Here is a 22,959-nt window from a genome sequence, read left to right on the forward strand (position 1 = left end):
CTCCAACATAAACATTCCTCCCAGTTTTTTCACTTATCAATTTACTTTATTTGATCCTTTCCAACTCAATGTCGTTTGGCTCGTTAGCTTCATGAAACGCGGGCACAAGCTCAGATGCAGTGAAGATGGATTTGTTCACCTCCTCATATGCACCAAATACACTGTATGAGTGATGCAAATTTCTCACTCGCTTTAAGTACCAGTTTTGTTTTGTTGAAGCAGCAGCGTTGGAACACATATACTGAAAGTAACATTAACACTTGATCTCTGTGAGCAAAATTATGAGTTTTATTTTGATTTCGAGGGTCATAGATTCAAAGAGACGCCCGTCGAGGAGGCAGACACTTTCACGCGAACTTTTTCATCCACGCTTGCACCATTTCCCAGCAAATGGCCCATATCCTTCTTAACATTCCTGTAATGCTTTTGCCCAAACGTCTGTTAAATATTGTGAACATACTCGCTTCAGCAACGTCGTCTGGTAGCTCATTCCATATCCGCACCATATTCTAAGTAAAGAAGTTCTCCTTCAGTTCCTCTTCCTTTCTTTCTCCTCTAACATTGAACTGATGACTTCCCACGCTCAACTGGAACTCTGCGAAAACAAATGTGTGCATTCAAACTATCCATTCTTCATGGTCTCTCAAACGTCCTTAAGATCCCCCCTCAGTCACCTACACTCGAAAGAAAAATCCAACCCTGTCCATCCTGTCCATAGAGCTCAGACACCTGAGTTCCGGCAACAAACCATTTATTTCAGCGTTCTTTCCAGGTAAATAATATTCCTCCGATAGCAAGATGACCAAAATTCATTGCAATACTCCAAGTGCTGCCTCACCAACGTCCTGTACAACTGCAACATAATCTCCCAACCTCTATTCTGAATGCCCTGTCTGACGAATGCCAGTGTAGCAAAAGCCTTCTTCAATGCCCTCTCTACCTGAGAATCTGAACAAACATATTCTTTCTGTTCGCCTCCACTCCTAAAGTCCTACAATACACTATTCACTATAGGACAGCTACCTTGAATCGAATTTCCAAAATGCAAAACCTTCCACTTATCTATACTAAACTTCCTTTGACTTTTCTTGGCTTACTGCTCCAGCTGATCAAGATCCTAGTGCAATTTTTGATTACCTTCCTTAAGTTCCACTGTGACACTTATTTCGTGAGATCTGTAAATTTTCTATTCACGCCTTGTACGTTTTCCTTCCAATTCATATGAATAGCAAACAATAATGGGACCAACAACGAGGCGTACTCTGAGGCACTCCACTCGTCACAGGCCTCCAGTTTGAAAAGTATCCCTTCACTATTAACCTGAGTTTGCTAACATAAAGTCAATTGTGTATCCAATGTATCATCTCCGCCCCCATTTCATACGAACTCGCATTCCAGATCAACCGAGCATGCGCAACATTATCAAAATCCCTACCGGTTACGTGTACCAACCTGCCCTCGTCCAGCTTCCTATTACTTCATTAAAAACCTTGATCAAATTTGTTGCCCTGATCTCCCACGCTTAAAACCATGCTAACCATTTCTAATCAAACCTTATTTTACCAAATGCATGTACGTCTTATCTCTCAGATTCTTCTCAAGTATTTTACTTACCACAGATGTTAGGCTTACAAGTCTATCATTCCCATTACCTTTTTTCATGTTGTATCTCTTGAATATAATCACAATATCGCTATACTTACTTTTTTTCTTGGAACCTCACCAGTGCCTAACGATGAGGGGATTATGGCGGCCAGGGGATCTATGATTCCAGTTGTCGCCTCTTACTGTGTTCTTCGATATATATGTTCAAAACTCTATGCATTCTCAGACATCTAACATCCGCTCTACTGTGATATGAACTGTTCAAAATATCACAACTGACTTCCCCAAGTTCCCAAGTCTTCATGACATTCTCCACGAAAAACACAAAGGTGAAGTTCACATCGCGCACATGTCCTGCATTTCTACACATATGTCCACTTTGGACCTTCAGTACTCCTACTCTCTCCATATGTTCCTTCCCCTTTAATCTGCATAAAGGTCATACTTGAATGCAACCTACTAATCGTCCCAGCTATGTATGTCTCTTCTTCAATCAACTACTGAATCCCTGTGTAACTCTAGGAAAACTCTTGATCCCAGCTGTCTGTGGCTGCGCTATACATTGCTCGTTTTTCTGATCAAAGCATCAACATTTCTTCATATTCAGTTTGTATACTGCAGAATATCTTGCGTTTCAAACTCTATCTTGAACTCGACATATCCAGCTAATTCACGTTTCTGGGCCTTCCACTTGCTGGAGGTCATTTTATCTGGAAACAAACTTCTCTGATCAAGAGGCTTCCTGTTTCCTCATAGAATGTGTTTTTTTAATGTTGACGAGTAAACGCTCCCGTTCAATTTAACCGTTCCCTAAACTTTGCCGCAGTTGTGCAACCCCATTTTTCCACTTTCTCCACTAACCTTTCATCCCGTTGGCAATCAAGAAATCGCCTATCCCGACATAAGTAATATACTCAGTACCGTGTCCCCCACAGCCTTCCATGGCAATGGTTTCCACAGATTGCCCACTCTTCGGCTGAAGATGTTACTCCTGATTTGGAGTTAAATGATATTCCCTTTACACTACGGCTGTGCCCTCGGGCCCTCCTCTCTCCAGCCAATGGAACTAACCTCCCAACGTCCACATTTTTAAGGCCGTGCAGAATTCTGTAAGTTTCAAACCGAGCTCCCCTCATCCTTCTAAACTCCATCAAACGTAGTCCCAGAGTCCTCAAATGTTCATCACATGTAAAGCCTTCCAGTCCTGGGATTACTCTCCTGAACAACGTCTTGATCCACTCTCGGGCCAATATGTCGTTTCTCAGAGATGCGCCCCCAGATTGCTAACAGCAGCCTAACGTGGTTTTATTGAAGCCTTATAAAGCCTCAGAAGTACATTCAATGTTTTTATAGTCTCGTCTCTCGAGATGAATGAAAGTATTATATTTGCCTTCCTACCTCGACAAACTTGCAAATGTTAAATAACAGGACATTTTCTCATCCAATTTCTGAATTATCTGGCCATTTCGAAAATACTCCACGCATGTATTCTACCTATCAAAGTGCAAGACCTAACACTTTCCCATATTGCATTTCAAATGCCAATTCTTCTCCCACTCTATTAACCTGTAACGTTTTCTTGCAGCCTCCCTGCCTCCTTAGTACTAACTGCTCTTAGATCCACCTTTACATCAGCTGCAAACTTAGCCAGAATCCCCTCTGTTCCTTCATCCAGATCATTAATGTGTAAAGAGACAACGTGTTGACCCAATACTGACCCCTGTGGTACACTACTTGGTAGTGTCTTCCTTCCTGTGAATGGCCATTTTATTCACAGTTTCTACCGTCTGCCTAACTAACAATCTTCGATCTATGTTCGCACGTTGCCTGTAATACAGAGCAGCCTCCTGTGCAGCACCATAACAAAGGCCTTCTGGAAGTCCAGGTAGATGGCATCCAATTCCTCTCCTTGGTCTCACCATTTGTTACTTCCTCAAAGAATACTTATAGATTTGTCAGTTATGACCTCCCCTTAATGTGCATTTCCCTATGTTACCATGCACTTCGACGTATCCAGAAATTTGAATTTTCATAATAAACCCCAAAAGCATAACAACGACTGAGTCAGGCTCAACGGACTATAAAATCCCAATTCTTTTGCTTACTCCCTTCTGATACAAGGAGATTTTTAAATCGTCTGAGACCATTGGGGCGGCACGTGGCTCAGTGTTGAGCACTAATGCCTAGGTTCGATTCCAGCCTCAGTCTACTGTGTGGAGTTCGCACCTTCTCCCCGGGTCTGCGTGGGTTTCCTCCAGGAACTCCGGTTCCCACCTCCAGTCCAAAGATGCGCAGGTCATGTGAACAGGCCATGGTAAATTGCACATAGTGTAAGGTGCATTAGTCAGAGGGAAATGGGTCTGGCTGAGTTACTCATCAGAGGGTCGGTAGGGACTGGTTGGGCCGAAGGGCCTGCTTTCACACTACAGGGAATCTCATCTAATCCCCCTTACTCCAGTGATACCAAATGATTGGAATTAAAGCTTCCGCTGTCTGTCAAGATATCTCATTCTGAGCTGTGTGCCGAGTGGATCCGGCTCTGCGCGATCCACCGATTTTCAGACCTTTCAATTTTGCTAGCAGCTTCTTCAACGGTGCTGGTCACCATTCTCATCTTCTCTCCCCACCCCACCTCAAGCGACCCTCTTGGATTTCTGTGATATAACATATCTCTTCCACTGTGCAAAATGATTAATTGTGCTTATTCATTTCCTTAGTTTTATTTCCCCATTAATCCTCCATCATCTTCCTGTGATCCACTAACAATCTTTGCCTCCCTCTTGCCCATTATATATCCAAAGAGACACCTGCAATCTTTCCTAATATTACTCTCAAGCTTACACTCATATTTAACGTCTCCACCTTTATTTCTTTCTTCAGTGTCCTGTGTTGGTCTTTTTCCACTGTCCAATTCCAAGTCTTGCCAATAGCAGTCGCCAAATCATTTGCTTTGTCTGTTGCTTGTGAGCTGTCCCTGAATTCCCTCGTCAAATATTTGCATCATCCTCCCTTTAGTCTACTTGTTTGTCTCGGATGGAGTTTTGCTGCTTCTCTCTCAATTCTACGGGAAGGTCCTGTCATTGCTGTTCCAAAGTCATTCCTTCTGGTTTCATCTTCCAGTCATTTATTGCCAGCTCCACTATCGTGCAGCTGCACTTGCCTTCTTTCGACTGTTATACTGTTAGCTCAGAATCCATGTTCTCCTTAAAGATTGCATTGTACGTTCCAGCATGTCATGGTCACTGATCTAGGAATTTCTTTAACTTTAGCACCCTTATCAAATCTATGTCACTGCAAAACAGTAAATAATAAACTGCCTCTTCTGCATGGGATCCACCAAAAGGTGATGAAAGAAAACGTCTCATAGACGTTTTACAACTAAGTTTTGATGCGATCCACTACCAATCTGATTTTGCCACTCTATCTGAACATTGAATTCAATCATTCTTCCTGTAATCTTGCCTGACTTGCCCAACCCTTCTGTCTCTTGGTTTATCGTATGCCCAAAATCCTGACTATGATTTGGAGCTCTGTAGATTACTACCAGACTAGTTTTGTTTAACTTTTCCGTATCCTCCGCACACAGATTCGACATCACCTGACCTTACTTCATATACTGTTATAGATTTACCTTCATTTTTAGAAAGAACACAACCCCACCTACTCTGCCCACCTGTCTGTTTTTTTTGTGGAACGTTACCCACAGATAATTTGTCACTTGTCCCGACTCCCTTTCAGCCACGTCTCTGTAACCGCCCATGCCTGCCAGTTTTGTTTCACGCCACAAACTCATTTACCTGATTTCGTATATGGCATGATTTCGGAAATCACACCTTTAGTTCTGTATTGATCGTACCTGTTCTGATTGTTATTCGTTAATCAAATTTGTTTAAAGTATAGTTTCTAACCCATTCCAAACACTCTGCACCATTTTGTGTGCTGTAAAATTTAATCAACCCTCCTGAGTTGTCCCGTATTTTCTCTTTTTTTCATACATGTCAATGTAATTGAATCCACAACCACAGATCTAAACTACAGATTCGCTTCCATTTGGGCATTACACGTTTTGGAGTTTTTCCCTGCCCTTCTGCTCATTTATTAGGTTCAAGTCCTGTTGATCACCCGAGTTACCTTTTCTGCTGGAACACTGGCACCAACGCGATTTAGGTATCGGTACAGGTCCCTACTGTTCCAATACTAATGCCAGTGCCCCATTTTGCAAGTCGTAAGAACTTGACATACTATGATGGGTTACTTGACCAATCTGAAAAGATAACCTGGCTCTCAGACTTGCAGCTACAGTGGAAAAATATTGCTTGATATAGAGACTTATGTTGTGTGATTTCGTTTAATGAATTATAGAAAGTGTATCTTATCCAGTTTTACCAAGACAGCTGAAAGGTTGAAGCAAAATCACTGAGAAAAATAACTTGCATCATAAGGTGGAAATATTACGGTAACAGGTATTGGTCCTCATCGTTCCACTGGGTCACTGGTGTTATGGTCCTCCGTGAAACACGAGATTGTGGGTGCATCATTGCCTTTTGTTATGATCTTTTCAGATATTCCAAGGACCGTTGGCTCTATGAAGAATCGTTTGACTTAAATAAAATTAGGAATGGCAAGAAATTACTCAGGAAGTTGTTGTCGATCCAACTGGGACAAATGTCATAAGATGCATTGTTTCATTAAATGGTTACACGTTGCTGAACGTCATGAATTTAAAAATTCCCTCGCAAATGTAAAACAAGCAAAGATTCTAGTGAATTCATAAACCACCTTCATTTGCCTCGATGGGGCTGTATCCTCAGAATGAACATGGCAGGACACAATTCAGGAGAATATCCCCTTGACTACGGCCGAGCAACAACAGTCCCCCCCTCCCCCCAGCAGTACCATCCCAACTCTAATCAAACTTCGCAGTGCCGGGAATTCGTGCAGATTACTGGCATGCCAATATCCTCACCTGATTCTACCCACCACATTATGAGGCAGACTAGCCTCTAGGTTTAAATGCGTCCCCTGGATATAGCATCTGGGTCACTCACCGCCACCACTGATGCTAATGAAACTTTTAATTTCACTTATCTTGCCACATGTGTGCCCGGATCCTGGTCGATGACATAGCTGACCTGAAGCCTAGATCCCCTCTGAGGTTCAAAACATGATTAATGATGCTCCTGACCCATTGAGGAAGCCTGCGCCTTCAATAACTGGCTTGTCCATACCTGCCAAATTTAGGGACATCCTTACACGGGTATATTCTTCTTCTGCTCAAAGTTACATATTGCAATGCAATGGTGGCTTCTAAGGATTCTTGTCTCAGTCCCAGACATGGAAAATATGTATTGGATAGAGGAACCCAAAAAGGAAGAGTGGGGTCAGGGAAACATCGCCAGAAAGGGTGGCCCCGCAATCAAGCTGTGCAGGCCACATAAAATGGGGTTAGGCAGCATCGTGTTTTTGGGGCGATCACTCGATGCCTTCATAAGAAAGGAGATTGCCTAACTGATTCCGTCCCCTATATTAAGGACCCATTCAACTTAACAACATAGAACATAGAACAGTATAGCACAAACGAGACACTTCACATTTGCTGTAGTGCTGGCATTCAGTTCTACTCAAAAAACCAGATGAACCTACTTACCCTTTATTATACTAAATTCCATGTGCCTATCCAAGAGTAGCTTAACTGTACCTAGCCTATCTAATTCTACAACCACTGCTGGCAATGCATTCCCAAGTCTCTGGCTTTCCACTCTGTCTATGCCTCTCCTCATCTTTTACACCTCTATCAATTCACCTTTCATCCTTCTTCGCTCCAATGAGAAAAGGCGAATTTCACTCAATCTTTATTGGTAAGACATGCCCTCCAGTCCAGGCAGTATCCTGGTAAATCTTGCTTGCAACCTCTCTAAAACTTCGACAGCTTTTCTATTATGAGGCGAACAGAACTGGACACAATATTCCAGGTGTGGTCTAACTCGGACTCGAAAGAGTTTCAGCATAACCTCGTGGATCTTGAAGCCAATTCCCCCTGTTAATGAAAGCCAACACAGCATACGTCATAGTAACAAGCCAATCAACTTGCGTGGCAACTCTGACAGATCTGTGGACAGGGAACACAAGATTCCTCCGTTCCTCCATGTTGCAAGGAATCCTGCCTGTAAACCTATAATTTTTACATTCACTTTCAACCTTCCAAAGTGAATGACTTTACATTCTTCCAGGTTGAACACCATCTGCCACTTGTCCGCCCCGTTCTGCATCTTGCCAATGTCTCATTGTGATCCATAGCAGCCCTTCACTATGTCTACTACTCCGCCAAACTGTGTGTCATCAGCAAGCGTAGTAGCCAATCCTTTCACTTCCTCATTCGAATCATTTATAACAATCACAAAGAACAAAGGCCCCAGAACCAGTCTCTGCAGAACATTGGTCACTTCGTTCGAGGCTGAACACTTTCCATCTACCACCACCATCTGTCTTCGGTTGACTAGCCAATTCTCGACCCAGCCAATTATGTTGCGCTGCATCCATGCCTCGTTACTTACTGAATGAGCAAAAGTCGCGGAACTTCATTATTACCACCAACACTACTCTAATTCCATCAACGTATTTTGTCACATCCTCAAACTTTTCAAGAAGGATTGTGAGGCATGACCTGCTCCTCCTCATGATGCCTATCTCTAACCAATCTGAGGTTCTCCGAGTTATCATAAATCTGTCTCTCGGAAGTGTCTCCAATAATTTGAACACCACAGACATAACATTTACTGGTCTATAATTATCAGCATTATCATTTTACCCTTTGTTGAACATGGGAATGGTGTTTGCAACCGACAACCATTTGACACTACGCCATTGGACAGCGAGGATTCGAAGATTTGTGCCAAAGGCCCAATCTCTTCCCTCACTTCCCTTAGAAACCTCGGGTATATCCCGTCCGGTGGATGGGATTTGTCTATCCTCGATATTTTCAAAATTTGCTGCACATCATTCTTCCTAAAATCAATCTTTTATTTCATGCACGACTATTTCAAGCTCTCCTCACAAAAGTGAATGTCCCACTAAGTAATGAATAGTGAAGCAAATTATTCACTCATGTCTAACACTACATCTTCTGACTCCACGTGGAAGCTCCCTTCCTGTCGGAATCATTCGTGGGAGTACTCCTGGGAACAAAAAAAATTGTATTTCGCGCCAGCTCGCTCCGGTTTCCAAAATTATCAATCTCATCTGGAATAGTCAGAATTGCAGGGCTGTTTTTAAATCTCTCATTTATGTGGACTGACATGGTTGATTTAATCAGGTGTCTTAGGGTCTGAATGCCAGTTTCTCCAACATAACCAATCTTGTCAGGAAGGCACCAAAAGTATTGCCCACACCAATTGGATGGGTTGGCAGTGGATGCTTTAGTAAAAGGATAATAAAGGTTTCATTCGCTGTGATCAGAAGGATCTTTGGGCAAGAGATTGTTGAGTGCAGTTGGCTGCTGCCCCCTGAAAAGTACAGTTGTGTGGCCTTGCATTATGAGTCAGCTGTGTAATGTTGGAGCAATGGGATATGTCTTAACACGCATCATAGTTTTATGTAGGATACCTTTACACCGAAGCTCAAGATTTCCTTCACCTGTTTGCTCACCCGAGTGGGCAAGTATTCTCCTCCTGGAGCCAATATACCAACCACTGCAACGAACAGCTGGAACTGACAATCGGAAGTGGCAGAGACAAACCATTATAAATGCCGGAGGAAACATCACAGAAGCTCTTCATAGGAGGCTCCCAAGCACTGAGGATGTCACCTAGACAGGGACGAAACGTCTGCAATACAAATTCCCAGCTCGGCGAACAGAACCACAACATCTTCCACTCCTATTTGAACCTGTTGGCATTCCCAAGAATTGGGCAAATTAGAAATAGTGTTGGAAATTGTCGACAATGATAGCATTGAGGGCCTGACCGAGAGCAATACTGAGCACGTCAAATATAGAACAGTCCTCCCTGTAAACCTGTTGGCCTTTGGTTTTCTAATATCGCAGGGGGGTGACATTTGTGCTGTTATTGTTGCCGAATGCTGTACCCCCTACCAAATAATTCCGAAAATCTATCCGATTTCGTGAATCACAGAAATTACGAAATTACGCTCTTGTTTTAATTCAGGATAGCTTTTGAACTCGCCTGGCTGGATAAAAGGGGAACTTCCACGCACTGGGATCGTCACCTTTGCTATCATATTCCGGATACTTCACATCCTACCGAGAATTACAGGTTGTTGTTGTGCGCAGTTTGCTCCTCCCACATTTTTTAGTCCAAATCCAGTGATCATCTACTGGACTCAACCCCATCACGATTCCTCCGATGAGAAAATATATATAAGTATGCTCCCTTTTCCAGAAGGAAGTGCGCTCCCTATATTGGATGAATCAGTATTGTAAACTTAGATTTTAATCTGGAAGGTCAACAAGGAAGGGATTGTGGAAGCAGGAAAAAATTGACATACTGCTGCATGATCGGATACTTGGCCAAGATCGTAGGTAACCCGGCTCTCAGAATTGCAGCTGTCATCGAAACGTAATTCTGGAGATAAAGACTGACATTGTGTCATATTATTTGACGAATTATAGAGAGTTCATCTTACACTCCTAATCTGTCTGTCCTTGAGAAAAATCAAATTTAGAGAGAGAAATAGCACTGTGCTTATGGTTATGTTGAATTATTGCATTCTACATTACTTGAGTGCGGAATGTAATCTAAGTAAAACAAGCAACGTTTTATGCATCATTGTATAAACATAGGCTGAGTGTTCAACTCGAGAAATTGTAGTAAGACAGTGAAGCCTGTGGCAGCCTTTCACGGGAAAAAAAAGAGGTTTCTTGAAACAAGTCTCAAAATTTCAGACGATCTAATTTCCTCGACTCCCATAATAAGGAACCTCTCGTTCCTGCCTCACTTCTTGACAGCACACCCAAACCAAACCATAATTCATAAACCAGTCCATAATATTCAGCCATTTTAACTGCTGATGCTGTCGTTGTCACTCTGCTCTTCCTCGTGAGTTCTCACTGCCTCTAGAAGTAAATATTTCAATGGCTCCGAAACCGTCGGCTCCCTTAAGAGTTACATATATGATTTTTTTTAATGTCTGTACTCATCTGTCAGCATTGTTTTGTTTGTTCCTGTCACATTCTATGTATGTTTAACCTGGTCCCTCCTTGGATTCAGGTATGGTCTCTTCTATTTCTGCCACCAGCTCATGTGCATTTCTGAGAGCTTCCTTCACTTCAACAGACTCTCAAGATACTCCTGTAATAACACCTTATGAGTTCTACCTACCAGTTCTGATTGGATCGACGAACCCCATAGTCACTGGCCACCGTGCTGTTTTAGTCGTTTTCTCAAATTACATGAACAAGACTTCTGCTTCCTTTCTATCAAATTCAGACAATGCTTGGATATATATATTCGACCGATTCCAACCAAGCCTTTCACTACGATGGGTTTGCTCATCCACACTCTCTTCCTCACGATGTGTACCCTACAATCTTTTAAGCCAATTCCTTAATTTCAAGGTCTCTCTATTTCTACCTTTCATCTCTCTGTTTTTCATCCTTCACAAGTTTTACCTCTTTCTTCAGCTCAGTCTTTCATCTCATTGTCTTTATGGTCGGCTTTTAACCGTAACTGAAATTGTATCATTTCATTTTCGTCTTTATGTTGCCTCGTCTGCAATTGAATTCTTGCCGTTTCCAAAGATTTAGTTGACGTTACCAGCAAATTTAACAAACAAGTTATTTTTATTATCACTTATCTTTTTTCTCATAGACGAAGCTGCGTCTACTGCATCCTTGTGCAGAGAATTCCAATGATTCACTACTCTCTGGGAAAACCAGTTCGTCCCCTTCACTGTCTTAAATTTTACTCCCCCTAACCTTGAGGCTATGTATCGAGTTCTAGTCTCACCCACCAACGGAAACAATTTTCTTGCCTTATTCTTAACAATCCCTTTCTGTAATGTCCCATCTATTCCATCTAAATTAGAGCGAGTACTGCCTAAGGCGGCTCAAACTTCCCTGATAGGGTGATCCTCTTATCTCTGGAATCAGTCTGGTGAACCTCCTTTGAAAAGCCTCCAAGGCCACTATGTCCTTCCTCAAATAATGAGACCAGAACTGCAGAAAATATTGAGAGTGCGACCTCACCATCTCTGTGTGCAACTGCAGCAGAAACTCCCTCTAGCAACGAAGCCAATATTCCGTTTATCTCCTGATTACCTGTTGTATCTGCGAATCAGCTTTTAGGGATTCATGTACAATCACCTCTACGTCCGTGTGCACAGCAGTATGCTTCAATCGTTCACAATTTAAATAATGCGCTGGCTTACTATCATTACTTTCAAAGTGAACAACGTTACTTTCACCAATATCGTACTCCACATGCTAAACCCTAGCTCACTCACTTAATCGAAATCTCTCTGCAGCCCAACCACATCCTCTGCACAGTTTGCTATTCCACTCAATTTAGTGTCATTAGCAAAGTTGGATACCTTTCACTCGATATCCACTTCCACATAATTGATGTATACAATGAACAGTTTTGGCCTGATCACTGATTCCTGCGACACCCTGGTGAAGACCGATCTCCAATCAGTGAAACAAACATTCCCTGCACCTCTCTGCTCTCTATTGATTGACAAATCTTCCATCCATGCTTGTAAATTCCCCACAACTACATGCATTTGTATCTTATGAATGGGTATTTTATGCAGCATCTTATCAAATGCCGTGTGTATGGCCAAGGTGACAACATCCAACTGTTCTCCCTCATCCACCATCTTTGTTACATCCTTAAAGAACTTCCAGTAGACTTGTCACGAACGACCTTCCCTTCTTGTATTGATTTTACGTTCTGCCTGATGGACCCTTTTTTCCAGATGTCTCACTATTTCCTGTTAAAAAATGCACTCCAAAATTTTCCCAACTACAAATAGGTCGGAGGTTTAGCTCAGATGGTTAGAGAGTGCTGTAATAACGCCAAGGTCGTAGTTTAACTCCTCAAACTGACCAGGTGTGTCTTTGGGATTTGCAAGTCATGGGTTCACACTTGCAGGGTATGTGTTTGAGGAAGCACGTTCACGCAGTCGTGAGCAATGCTGCCGCACAAAACCAGGGACCCGGATTCGATTCCATACTCGGACTATCTGCGTGCAGTTTGCACATTCTCACCGTGTCTACGTGAGCTTCATCTGGGTTCCCTGGTTTTCTTCCAGAATTCCAAAACGTACAGGTTAGGTGAATTAGCGAAGCTGAATTGTCCATAGTGTTCAAGGATGTGTAGATTAGATGCATTAGTCAGGGGTAAATATCAGGCAATAAGGTAAGGCAGTGGAGCTGGGTGGGTTTGTCTTCAGAGGGTTCGAGTGGACGTGTTGGCCCTAAGGGTCTGTTTACATACTGTCGAGATTCTAAGTTCTAAAATGCTAATCTAACTGCCTTTAATTTATCTGCCTTTTACCTACTCACTTTTAAAAACAGCAACATGCCATTCGCTGTCTTCCAGTCCACTGCGAGCAGCCAGTGAATCTGGCAAATTAACATTAACGCTTCAATTACATTGGAGGAGAAAGTGAGGTCTGCAGATGCTGGAGATCAAAGTTGAAACTTTATTGCTGGAACAGCACAGCAGGTCAGGCAGCATCCAGGGAACAGGAGATTCGACGTTTCGGGCACAGGCCCTTCTTCAGGAATGAAGAAGGGCCTGTGCCCGAAACGTCGAATCTCCTGTTCCCTGGATGCTGCCTGACCTGCTGTGCTGTTCCAGCAATAAAGTTTCAGCTTCAATTACATTTCCGCCATTCCTTTCAGCAACCTGGATGGATTCTAGGGGACTTAACGATCGTTCGACCCTCACGTTTGCTGAACTTTACTCCGATAGTGAGAACATTTGAATTGATAACCTGATCTCCCATCATACTTAACACCATTCTTCTGGCATGTAAGACATATTCTCCACTGTGAAGACTGACAGAAAATAGTTATTCAAGGCCGTACCCATTTCATCGTTGCCCAACGTTAATTCCCATTTCGGTTCCTGCAATGGCCCGAAATCTACTTGAGCCAGCCTTTTATGTTTTCAAAATTATAAAAACGTTTCCTACCTGACTATTTACTCTGTGTTGGTTCGCATTTATCGTCTATCTTTCCTTTCTTTATTGCTTGCTTCGTGCTTTTATTTTGTTGCTTTTTAATTTGTTTTAACCAATCTTCCCGTTTCCTCCTAGAGTACTATTGGCTACTTTGTAAGCCTGAGCTGTTAGTTGGCTGCCTTCTTTTAAATCCATAGATTATAGAGTAGTACCCCACAGTACAAGCCTTTCGGCCCTTGATGTGGTGCCAATATTTTATCCTGCTCTAAGTTCAAACTAACCTACTGTGACGATGATGCACGTTTGACAAGGTTATGCTGTCCTTGGCTTTTTTTAATTTCAGAGAGGTCGGAAAAGGCACAGACTCAGAAGCATCCAAGTTTGAAAGATGTTTGGACCAATTTGATTACCGCACACAAATTCTGCCTCATGGCAAATGGTTATCAAGATTAGAAAAGAACACTTGTACAATGAAAGATGGACGTCCATTTCTCCCAGCTCAGCATTTTTCTCAGGTTTTACTTATTTTTGTCAATCTGGCTATTCACCCAAAGCAGTCGAGTGGGCAGATTTTGTACGCTGATGGACCCAAATATGTCGGTTATTGCTGAATATTTCTTTGACATCTCTCCTGTAATCCACTGCACTCCATGGCACCTTTTGTAACAAGGACTATTTATGGGGATTGTTGCAATTATTTTTGCCATCGTCATTAAGTTGAGGTGATCTGTTGGGTTTTTGGATAGTGTATTATGTTGTTTTTCGTGTATCATTCGGTAACGTTCTAAATATATATGGTTTTGTTTCAAACTAAGTGGTTCAATCATCTCTATTACTCCTGCAATATCTGTGTTACACCCATTTAAAACAACGAGCAAAGTTACGATCTAGGCTTATTTCTTGAAATGTTTCGATGTGGTCTGTTCTGGTCCAGAACACTACATACCGTACATTTTACGATTATCCATACGCCTGTGCAAAATTGCTCCAATGTCCCGAATGTACCTGACTCGACTGCCACTGCTGGCAGTGCATTTTACGCATCCACCACACTCTCTGTAAAGAAACAATATCTGATGTCTATCTTGTACCATTTTTCCAATCAACTTAAAATTATGCCAACTTGTGACTGCCATTTTCGAACGTGGAAAATGAATATCTATGACTATTCACTCGATTTATGAAGGTCATCATCTTGTACATCTCTCTCAAACGTTCCTCTTAATACATGCCCTCCATTCCAGGGAGCATCCAGGTAAATCTCCTCTGCACTCTATCTTAAGTTTCCACATCCTTCCTATGACGAAGAGACCATAACTGAACACCATTTTGCAAGGCTCGACTAACCAGAGTTTTATAGAGCTACAGCATAGCCTTGCGGCTCTTTAACTTAATCCCTCAGCTAAAGAAACCAACGCACCATATGCCGTATTAACAACCCTATCAATTTGGATGGAAACGTTGCGGGGCCTATAGATGTGGACCCCAAGATTCATCTTCTACTCCACACAGCCAAAAATCTAAGATTCAACCCTGTAAGCTACATTCCAGTTCGACCTTTCAAAATGAACCACTTCACATGTTTCCAAATTAAACGCCATCTTCCACTTCTCAACAACATCTGCATTCTGTCAATGTCCTGTTGCAATCTACAACGGCACTCCACATTCACCACAACGCCAACAACTTTTATGTCATCCTCAAAATTACTGATGCACCCTTCCATTTACTCATTCAAGACATTTATACAAATCACAAAAAACAGAGGTCCCAGAACCGATCTCTTTGAAACACCAAAGATCACCGAGCACACGGCTGAATACTCAACATCCATAGAACATTACCACAGGCTGTCTTCTATGTCCCTGTCAATTTTGCACCCCGACAGCTATATTTCCCTGTATCCCTTGCCTCCAAACATTATCAATGAGCCTACCATGAGGAACCTCATCAACTCTGTGGCTGAATTGCAGATGCATCACTGACACTGCTCGACATTTTTCATTGTGTTTTATTGCATACTCAGAGAATAAACTGCGAGGAATGACGTGCCCATCACAAGGGCAAAAAAAAACTATGTCTAATCAAGCTACGTTTTCCCAAATACTCATAAACCCTGCCTCTCAGAATCCTCTCCTACAATATTGCCAGCAGATATGAAAGGCAAGCAGGCCTGCAATACACAATGTTATCCATAATCATTTTCTTGAATAAGAGAATATCATAACCGCCCTCCAAACTTCTGATAATGCACCAGTGGATTGTGAGGACGCAAAGACCTTCGCCAAGTATGCAACACTTCCCTTACATTCCGTAGAAAACTTTTATATATGCCATCTTGCCCAGGTAACTTATCTGTCCTCAACAATCCAAGGCTGACCCATCCTCCCCTTGCTGTCCTTATTTCTAACAGGAGTATACTTTCCTTCAACGCTGTGAAAAGATCTTATTGTATTTCCTCAACTGTTACTCAAATCTACTACAACATAACTTGTGTTCCTAGTGCAATTTAACCAGCTCCTTCCTCATCCCATTATAGTATCCCTTGTTTAAGCAAAAACACCCTGATTTTCAGTGATATTATTTCAATGCCCATTTGTGTCCGAAGTTCGACCATATTGTGAGCACCCTTTCCAAGAGGATTCCTAAATGCAATATCATTCTAATTTCCTGTCTGGTTACAGAGGACCAGATCTAAGATTTCATGCTCTCTTGAAGGTTCGGTAACATGCTGTTCAAGATTGTTATCATGGATGTGTTACTTTCACTCGTCTTAATACTGCCTCAACAGACTTGATTTGGTCAATCAGTGTACATGTTGAACACCTGCATGACTGTTGCCGTTCCATTCATACTTGCGTCAGTTACTTCTTGATTGATTGCCTGTGCCATTATTGCGTCGGCGGCAGAATCATCCTAAGGTGACTTCTTTCCTTTACTATTCCTGATCTCCACCCAAATGAATTCAACATATTTCTCATACATCTGTGTCGTCTCTCCCTATTGCCCCAATCCCATTCTTAATTAAGTGTGTGACACCATCTCCCATTGTCCTGCCTGTCTTTGCTGATTACAAGATACCCTTGGATATTTAGTTCCGAGCCATCATCTTGCTGCAACCACGTTTCTGTAATGGTAATCCTTTGTCGAGACTTGCACAAGTTCATTGAATTTATTTCGAATACTACGGGCATTCCGAATGCTGCCGTTTTACTCATTGTTTCTGTCGATTCGAGGTAGACTTTGGAACTATTTTGTCGCCCAATTTTACTTTTATTTCTTTTCTTACTTTTGCTTTGGTCTCAGCATTGCTTCCTTCTGCTTTTTTGCGTGGACTCACGTCGTTTTACCATTTTTGACGAACCTTCCTCAAAGTCTTTCTGTTTGTTACATCTGCCATCCAACCAAACGAGGAATCTTCTCACCTGATGCTAGGTTTCACAAACACCGTCGCCGCGGCCAATCTCGTTTCAAGCTTCCCCAGCAACTCTAGAAAACCTCCCGGCAAGCATACTCGTCCCCTTCGAGTTCAGGTGTAACCCAACTCTTTCGTACATTTCAAAGCTTCTTCAGAAGAGAACCTAATGTTGCACAAATCGGAAATCCTGTCCCGCACTCCGCATCAACTCTTCAGCCAAGCATTTGCCTGCCAAACGTCTTATTTTTTTCCCTCACTGGCGCGTGACATAGCGAGAACACCAGCGTTTACTATTCTTGTGGTGCTTCTTTTTCGCCTCCTTCCTAACTCCTTAAATTCAGTTGCCATGCCGTCATGCATTTTCCTAACTGTGTCACCTTAACCATGACTTCTTGCTGCTCACGCTCCCCTGACACAGAAATGCAACAAACTGTGCCTGCATGTTTTGATGCCTCCGCCAATGACATTGTCCATCACTTTGCTGAGAATAACTTTTGCCGAATGAGAGATTTGATGTCGCTGGATGGGATAGTTATTTTGCCTTGTGTTATTCAAAAGAGGCCACATGCGGTATAATTCCCAGATTGTCATGTCGCTGCCAGTGATGCGTGGTGTATGAAGTGTGTGCTTTTCCATCTTACATGCAATATCTTTGCGTATTTGATACTGGAGACCGTGAAGTGATGGCAAATTTTCTGGTCGGATCACCAAATGCATGATGATTGGCTGGTGGAGGCTCGGACGATCCCTGCGCTATCAATACACGACCAGCAAACTCATGTTCTGTGGATTCACCTTCGAATCTTATAATGGTTATCAAATTCAAATAGCTTAATGAAAAGATGAAACATCTACTTTACTGACATTCTTTCGGGAAGAAAATCTATGGTCCGTATCTGATCAAATTTTTCATTTGTCATGTGACTAATTCCTGAATGCCCTGCAGGGCAGAAAGGAATGGGAAACGAATGTTGCTTCTGGCAGCAATGCCTGCATGTCATGGATAACTGCTGTTGATATTATTATGGACCACGCCAGAAATTGTCAAAATATTTTAAGAAGGTGGACTACACAATAAACTTATTTTTTATGTAAATGCAGATGCAGAGTGGATTATCCTGCACTGATGCAGCTGGTCAAACCACAGAGCTTTAAACAAAATAGAATTTATTAAACCACTATGAATGAAACAGGAACGCAAGAAAGCATGATTGCGTATAAATTACTGAAAACTTAATTAACACGATTTCGCAACTTAATAAAACTGTTCCATTCTCTGCAACATCCCATGATCATACATCATGTAAAAGTATAATGCAAGCATAAGTGGTATCAGAGAAATTTTTCTGAAAAGACCACGGTTGAAACGAGAAACGCATTTTTCAATGTGGCTGCTTCTCTCAGCCCCAGTAGATTTGTCGCTCTTCCTACAGCTTTGGATGGAACGCAATGGATTTAGATTGTTTTATTTGGAATCTGTCCATAGCTTCCTTGAATAATTCTGATGTACTTTTGTCCCCAGATCGGACTGATTCGCCGTGGATAATCAATACTGTATTGAAAAAGAGTAACTCTTAAGCAATCCTTTGAGCTGTGATTTTGCATAATGGAAGAGCCTCTTTAAATCTAGTGGACAAATACTATATTGTTAAGAAATACTGATTTTCCACTTTCTAATTCAGGGAAGAGTCGACGCAATCAATTAAGACACTTGTGAAATATTACTGAAATGCAGGAATGGGTAGTCAAAGAGCAAGCTTCATTACTCTCTGTGGTTTACAATTAACTGATACGAGTGACATGTCTGGCAAAATTCAACTATATCCTTGAGCAGTCTGTGCCAGTAAAAATGATCTTGCATTTTATCTTAAGAGTTTTGAACCCGTAAATGACCTGCTATTTGGAGTCCATGCACAATCCAAAGCAACTTCTTCCGATAACACACTGGTATATAACTGCATGAACTTCCACTCATTACTCAATTGTCCGAACATGTGATGGACTCAATTTTATCACTAAGACATCACAGAACACGGAACATAGAAAATAGAGCATTGCAGTTCTGTACAGGCCTTTTGGCCCTCCATGTTGCGTCGACCAGTGGAACTAATCTGAAGCCTGTATATCATAACTTATCCCATTTTATCTATATGTTTTTCCAATGATCATTTAAATGTCCTTAAAGTCGGCGAGACTTCTACTGTTGTAGGCAGTATGCTCCACATCGCTATTAATCTCTGAGTAAAGAAACTACCGCTGGCATCTTTACTGAATCGATCATCCCTCAATTTAAAGCTGCGTCCCCTCGTCCGAACTATCACCACGTGAGGACTGGGAATTCTATTGCCAATCCAGGACAACCAGCACCACTGCCTTTCCGAACCCCCTCTTGACGTAAAAATAAATGACAAAATAAACTTGTGAAAGAGGCAGTATCGTCACAGTATCACGCGATGGATTTTATGCTTTTGTGAGCTGAAAGCTAACAGAACAAAACTTTCTCGCCCAGGATTTTTTACACTCAATCTGTCCTGCAGAATGTTTGTGAAGGCGGTTTCAATGGAGATGGAATCACGTGTTAGTAAAAGGATTGGTTTTGTTCCTTCATCAGAAGTCCCGAGCTGCACCATCCCCAAGAACCCAAGGTCTCGAAACAGGCTAGATCTCAGCCTCCACTGCGCGATCCAGATGATAAAACAGCATTGATGAAAGAGACAATTCTGGCATTAACAATTGCTAAAACCACAACACAGACAGAATCCATGATGTGCACTGTGGAGTCAAACGGTAACACACGCAAACTGACACAGGTATATGCACTCACATTTACATAAACACAAACTCAACTCCATTGACACACATACAAACAGGCAGTAATGCCAGCAGATACATAAGCACAACTGCACTCACTGACTGACACATATGCATGCAGACACACACACACAACACAAACAGTCACACAGTTACAGCGAGATACCCCCTCACGCGCAAAGAGACATTAACTGCAATAATATTAATTCAACACAGTGAGAAAGCAGATACTGGGGCATCAGCTAATATTCAGCTGCTGAATGGTGTCTATCAATGGAACGACTACTGTGGAGGCCAACTAATGTTTGGAAACACAGCAATATTCAACATGTTTATTGCCTATAGAAATTAAATGACGACAGTAGTACTATATGCAGTGTGAGATAACTAATATATGAACACTCAGCAGTGTGCAAAATGTACATTGACTGCAGTAGTACAATGTCTCGTGCGGGACAACTGAAATTTGCATGCTTAACACATTAGAAACAGTGTACTGTGTACAGGCAGGCAATGGCTATTGTGGGAGACTGATACGTGCACATTCAGTTGTTCAACCCCAGTATTTAAAACATGAGCGCATGTGAAATACTGCATCATTTCCGGTCTTTGCATGAAAACAACGTAGCCTTTCTTGAGCGCTGAAAGATTAACTACAGCCTTGTAGCCGGCGAGGTCCTTTTACGAGGTGAATGTTTAACAAACCATCTAACTATCCAAAATGATCCGAGATTAGTACCCCACACATCACTGAACGTATAACGTAGAATGTTCAATATTGAACATTGAACATTACAGTGCAGTACAGGCCCTTCGTCCATTGATGTTGTGCTGACCAGTGAAACCATTCAAAAGCCCATCGAACCTACACTATTTCATGATCATTCATGGGATTATCTAATTACCATTTCAATCCACATAATATTGCCGAGTGCACTACTGTTGCAGACAGGTCTTTCCACATCCTTGCTACTCTCTGAGTAAATAAATTGCTTTTCGCAACTGTCCTATATCTATCACACCTCAATTTAAAGCTATGTCACCTCTTGCCAGCTATCACCATCCAAGGGATAAGGCTCTCACCCAATCTAATGCTCTGATCATCTTGTATGCCTCTCTGAAGTTACCTCTTATCCCCCTTATCGCGAACAAAAACAGCCTCATGTCTATCACCCTTTTCTTATTTGACTTTACTCAGATACTAGGCAATATCCTGCTAAATCTCCTCTGCACGCCTTTCCAAAGTTTCCACAGACTTCCAATCATATGGCCGCACCAGAGTTTTGTACAGCTGAAACAACACCACATAGCTCCAAAACTCAAATCGTCTGCGAATAAAATCTGAAAAACTAAACGTTTTCTTTAACAACCCTATCAACCTGAGTAAAAGACATGGCTGCAGATGCTGGAGGACAGAGTCGAAAAGTGTGGCGCTGGAAAAGTACAGCCCATTAGGCAACATCTGAGGCTTAGGAAAAGTCCTGCAGCAGAAGAGCCATTCATGATGAAAGACTTCTGCCCGAAGCGTTAATTCTCCTGTTCATTGAAAGCTGCCGAACAGGCTGTGACTTTCCAGCACCACATCTATCAGCCTTTGTGGCAAATTAAAGGGATGCATTTACATCGACCCAGAGACCTCTGTGCTCATTCACACTGCCCAGAGTCTTACTCTGAGCCCAGTACGCTATATGCCTGTTCCTCGATCCAATATGCGTCACCTCACAATTTTCCACATTATACTCCTTTTGCCACCTCTCAGTCCAGTTCTCCAACTTTCTTATATCCCACTGTCACCTGCAAAGTCCTTCTACACTGTCTACAGCTCCACCTAGTTTAGGGTCATCGGCAAATGTTCTTACACATCGTTCATCGCACTTATCCAGGTCAGTTATAAATATGAAAATCAGTAGTGGTCCAAAAGCAGATCCTTGCGGTGCAGCAGTACGAACGTAAATCCAGGCTCATGGAAAGATAAAACGTTAAGGCGCAGTTCGTGCGCTTGAGTGTTACAAGCTGGCCAGGTCCGACCTAAAGAGGGAACTAAGAAGAACCAGAAGGGAACATCGAGGTATTATCTGCTACAAACCTCAATCTGCTATCATCCTCAATCCCATGCCTCTGCATTTTCTACAATGGCCCACAACAGGGAATCTTACCAAAAGCTTTACTGAAATCCACATATAGCACATCAACAGTTTTATCTTCATCCATCAGTTTCGTCACCTTCTCAAAGAACGCACTAAGGTTTGTGATGGTCGACCTACACCTCAAAAAACCGTGTTGAATATTCCTCATCAAATTATTACGTTCGAGGATATTAAAAATCCTATCTCATACAATACCACCGAAAACGTTCCAACAAGAATAGTAATGTTCACTGGTCGATTATTACCAGGGTTGTGTCTATTCCCCGACTTGAACAAGAGAACCACATTTGCTATCCTCCAATCTTCTGGCACGCTTCGTACAGACAATGACGACATAAACATAAACATCAATGACAAATGATATGCTACCTCCTCACTACGGTCCCAGATAATCCCAGGATAAATCCCATCCGACCCAGTTGACTTTCCTATTTTCATACTTTTGACAATTATTAACGCCGTCTGCTGAAGAAGTTCAATGCTGTCTATTCTCGTATCTTGTGTCTCAGTGTTCCCCTCGACAGCATTGCATTATTCCTGTGTCATTTAGCGCCTTTTCTATCTGTTCAGACTCCACCCAAAACTTCCCACTATTTTAATTGATTGGCCTTAATCTGACCTTGTCATTTTTTTATTACTGTTTATACCGATAGAAAGTTTTCGGATTTCCATTGATTTTATTGGCCGAACATTTCTCATGTCCCCTCCTGGTTCTACGTAGATTCTCTCGAGGTCATTGCGTGCTAACTTGTAACTCTCAAGTGTCGTAACTGAGCCTTCACGTCTCATCTTTAATGAGTCTCGTTCTTACACTTGACAAGAGATTCAACTTCT

This window comes from Chiloscyllium plagiosum, unplaced genomic scaffold, assembly GCF_037043375.1.
Source record: "Chiloscyllium plagiosum isolate Xiang-an unplaced genomic scaffold, Cpla_swu_hap1 HiC_scaffold_41, whole genome shotgun sequence".
NCBI lineage: Eukaryota > Metazoa > Chordata > Chondrichthyes > Orectolobiformes > Hemiscylliidae > Chiloscyllium > Chiloscyllium plagiosum.